This window comes from Camelina sativa, chromosome 9 (assembly GCF_030686135.1).
Source record: "Camelina sativa cultivar CO46 ecotype springtype chromosome 9, ASM3068613v1".
NCBI lineage: Eukaryota > Viridiplantae > Streptophyta > Magnoliopsida > Brassicales > Brassicaceae > Camelina > Camelina sativa.
In genome coordinates, this window is record NC_141888.1 from 16573851 (window position 1) to 16578612 (window position 4762).

Here is a 4762-nt window from a genome sequence, read left to right on the forward strand (position 1 = left end):
GGTGGTGCAATTGGTTGATGGTAGGTACCAGAATATTGCTGCTTAGGAGCATAGCCTTGGTTGTATTGTACAAAAGGCTTTTGTTGGCCCTGGTTCTCTTGGACTGCTGATGGGTAGATTTGGTCTTGAAGATTTGCTACATTCGGGTTATGGTAGGACAGATTCGGGTTCGGTTTGAAGTTGTTGTACCCTTTGTTGTAACCATCTTGGTTGTTGATGTAATTCACATCCTCTAGCTGAGCACTCTCCCCATCTTGTTGCTGAAACTGGTCTTCCTCTGAGATAGCATGGACATGCTGCTGCTGGATGAGGAGCTTATCCAATTTGTCATTGAGGGCTTTCATGTCTCTCTTGTACTTGGCATCATCCTCTCCAGTAGATCGCACAGTGCGATCATACTCCTCATTGTAATGCCCATCAGATTGAGCTAAGTTCTCCACTAGATCCCAACCTTCATCGACATCCTTGTTGAGGAAGTTACCATTGCTTGCGGTGTCTAGCAACATCCTGCTCTTAGGGACTACACCTCGGTACATTATTCTTAGCAATAAAGCATTGATGAAGCCATGATGAGGGCATCTGCTTGTGTATCCCTTGAAACGTTCCCAAGCTTCACTGAACGTTTCATTGCTTTTCTGAACAAAGCCGGAGATGTCATTCCTCAGCCTTGCGGTTCTGGAGTTGGAGAAGAATTTGGCTAGAAACACCTTCTTGCATGCTTCCCAGGTGGTGATTGACTCCTTGGGGAGTGATTTCTCCCAGATGTGTGCTTTGTCTCCCAAAGAAAATGGGAAAAGCCGGAGTTTGAATCCATCTTCACTAACGCCATTGATCTTGGTGAGGTTACAGAGCCTATCAAAACTCATCCAGATGGTCCAATGGGTCCTCCATTGACAATCCATGAAACTTGTTGCTTTGTATCATCAGGATGAGACTACTCTTGATCTCAAAGTTATTGTTTTCGACAGCAGGTGGCACAATGCCATGTCTTTGAGTGTGAGTAGATGGAGCATCCCCTGCTCCTATATTGGTCCTCTCTTGAGGAGCTGGTGGACCATTCTGATTATTCATTGTCTCCTCAATTGTTGTTGGTTGTGGTTGCTGGACTTGTTGTTGACGGAGTAGCCTTGGTCTGTCGATGTTGTTGATGAATGGACTTAAGTGTTGACTACCCTTGGATCGTATTTGCATCCACAATCAGTGAACCGAGTGAGTACATGAAGGTCTACCCGATCTAGGTGATCGAGTGACGGGTCGGGTGGGTGCTCAGGTTGTACCTGAAATGCAAAACAAACAAACACGAAAGTAAACAAGTCAGTTCTGAACCAAAGTAGATAATAGAACTTGATCTAGCAAGTGCTGAAATCTTAAACGTAGCAAATAAAATTCATCCAAATGGCAACGGTGCCAAATTGATAACAGGATTTTCACCCAGGGTATCAATTCCCTATGTAGTTGTAGTACAAAGGGTTATCAATCCAAATGGTTGTTATGCTAGCAGATGAGATATGATCAGAACTATGCAAGTCAAGCCAAGCAATAAATGGGTTTGATCTAAGAATCCTAAAATAATTAAAAGAAATTAAGTAAACAGGAGCCACACGACCTAAGCACTCGATGCAAGCATTCGAGTACAGGATAGGGTGGAGTGATCGAGTAAACAAGAAGAGTATGAACAACTCGAAGGTGTACACGAAGCTGGTGATCGAGTACCAGTTCAGGTATAGGGTCGAGTTATGAATAAAAATGTAAACAATCAAGATGCGAAAGCTCCTAAGGATGGGGTAATCGACTCCTAAATGTTCCTGACCAGTATGGAAGTCCTACATGCCTCAAGCAAATATTCCCTAGACAATGAATCTCTAAAATCTTCTTAAAACACTCTCGTGATAGAAACAATCAACCTTGATCACTCCCTACCTAACTCTCGTTGGAGAAACATGACCAAGCAGGCAATACAAACCGATTCATTATTGTCAATAAACTCCTTACACATCTAATCTCTTAGGCTAAGTGAGTAAATCTAGCATTGATTGATTCAAGCATTTCAACTACATCTCTCGATGGCAAAACACCCTAGATCTAATCTCAACCTCTCGGTCTATTAATAGCATTAAGAACACCAATCTAGAAAGGAATTTATAAAATATAAACAACCAAGCTAAGACATCCTAACCGATCATGAACACATAATTGTCTATCCCATCCCTAGAAACTTTGTTTAACTACTCAGATCTCATCGCAGAAAACATAAAAGCATAGATAAATGAAAATTGCATTGTCTTGAAAAATAAGATAGAAGTGAAGAGTATAGAGTAGAAAATCTAAAAGGATAGCAAAGAAATGTAAAATAAATCCTAACAAAGTGGAAAAAAGTGTTTGAGTCGCTCAAGATCTCTCTCAGAAGCTCTCGCTCTCTGTTTTAAGTATATGCGGCGTGTTAGGGCGAGAGGAAGATGAAGGGGGGTTTATATATGGAAACCCTTTTAACCTAGCTTCCCAGTCCTGCCCGAGGGTCTGCTCGATGCGATGCACGAGGATGTGGTCGGGTTACTCCTCAGATAGATCTTCAGGTTGTTCTTCTTTCTCTTGGATCCTCCTCGATCGGGTTGGGTTTCGGACTGTTCTTCCTGCTCAATAGCTCCTTCGGGTACATGCTCGGATTTGACCTTGTTTCTCCCAATTTTAGGCTCTAAAGCACCTTTTTCATCCAAAATGTGCAAATGCAAGAATGCAACACCCTAAATAGCCTAAATGCAAATTCTTACAGTAAATGACCTAAAAATGCTAAGGTTAGGGTAAATATAATCCAAAATATGGACAAAAAAGGATGCTTAAAACATGTAAATTAGAGAGTTATCAAAATGCTTGAATCAACCAATGCTAGAGATTTACTCACTTAGCCTAAGAGATTAGATGTGTAAGGAGTTTATCGACAATAATGAATCGGTTTGTAATGCTCGCTTGGTCATGTTTCTCCAATGAGAGTTGGGTAGGGGAGTGGCCAAGGTTGATTGTTTCTATCACGAGAGTGTTTTAACAAGATTGTAGAGATTCATTGTCTAGGGAATATTTGCTTGAGGCATGTAGGATATCTATAATGGTCAGGAACACTTATGAGTCGATTACCCCATCCTTAGGAGCTTTCTTGTCTTGATTGTTTAACTTTATTTAATAACTCGACCCCTTACCCGAACTTGTACTCGATCACCAGCTTCGTGTACACCTTCGAGCTGTTCATCCTTGACTTCTTGACCCGATCTCTCCACCCGTTCCTGTACTCGAATGCTTGCATCGAGTGCATAAGTCGTGTGGTTCTTGCTTATTTATTTTCTTGTGATTATTTTAAGATTGTTAGTTTAAACCCTAATTTTTGCTTGGCTTGACTTGCTTGCTTCTGATCACATCTTATCTGCTAGCATAACAACCATTTGGATTGATAATCCTTTGTACTACAACTGCATAGAGAATTGATACCCTGGGTGAAAATCCTGTTATCAATTTGGCGTCGTTGCCATTTGGTTGAATATTATTTGCTACATTTAAGATTTCAGCACTTGCTAGGTCAAGTTCTATTCTACACTTTGGTTTGGAGCTGACTTGTTTACTTTCGTGTTTGTTTCTTTTGCATTTCAGATACAACCCGAGCACCCACCCGACCCGTCACTCGATCACCTGGATCGGATAGACCTTCGTGTACTCACTAGGTTAACTGATTGTGCATGCAAACACGATCCAAGGGTAGCCAACACTTGAGTCCTTTCATCGATAATATTGACAGACCAAGGTTACTCCGTCAACAACATGTCTAACAACCGCAACCAAACATAACTGAGGAGGTCATGAATAATCAGAATGGTCCACCAGCTCCTCAAGAGAGGACCAACATAGGAGCAGGAGATGCTCCATCTACTCACACTCAAAGACATGGCATTGTTTCACCTGCTGTTCAAAACAACAACTTTGAGTTCAAGAGTAGTCTCATCCAGATGATACAAAGCAACAAGTTTCATGGACTGCCAATGGAGGACCCATTGGACCATTGGATGAGTTTGATAGGCTCTATAGCCTAACCAAGATAAATGGAGTTAGTGAAGATGAGTTCAAACTCTGGCTTTTCCCATTTTCTTTCGGAGAGAAAGCACACATCTGGGAGAAATCACTTCCCAAGGAGTCCATTACCATTTGGAAATCATGCAAAAAGGCGTTTCTAGCCAAATTCTTCTCCAACTCCAAAATCGCAATGCTGCAAAATGACATCTCCAGCTTTGTTCAGAAAAGCAATGAGACGTTCAGTGAAGCTTGGGAACATTTCAAGGGATACACAAGCAGATGCCCTCATCATGGCTTCAGCAATGCTTAATTGCTAAGTACACTCTACCGAGGTGTAGTCCCTAAGATAAGGATGTTGGTGGACACCGCTAGTAATGGTAATTTCCTCAACAAGGATGATGATGAAGGTTTGGGATCTAGTGGAGAACTTAGCTCAATCTGATGGGCATTACAATGAGGAGTATGATCACACTATACGATCTTCTGGAGAGGATGATGCCAAGTACAAGAGAGACATGAAAGCCCTCAATGACAAATTGGATAAGCTCCTTAGCCAGCAGCAGCATGTCCATTCCATCTCAGAGGAAGACCAGTTTCAGCAACAAGATGGGGAGAGTGCTCAGCTAGAGGATGTGAACTACATCAACAACCAAGGAGGTTACAATAAAAAGTACAGCAACTACAAACCAAACCCAAATTTGTCATACCG

General features: G+C 41.8%; 2 non-coding genes across 2 annotated transcripts; one reads left to right on the top strand and one right to left on the bottom strand.

Annotated features, from left to right (window-relative positions):
* Positions 1–561: 561 nt before the first annotated feature.
* On the top strand, positions 562–668 carry LOC147938170 (small nucleolar RNA R71). The gene has a single exon (XR_015567479.1). It is a non-coding gene; the product is annotated as a small nucleolar RNA R71 (small nucleolar RNA).
* A 3575-nt stretch (positions 669–4243) lies between these two features.
* Positions 4244–4350, bottom strand: LOC147938171 (small nucleolar RNA R71). Its single transcript, XR_015567577.1, has one exon. It is a non-coding gene; the product is annotated as a small nucleolar RNA R71 (small nucleolar RNA).
* Positions 4351–4762: the final 412 nt, after the last annotated feature.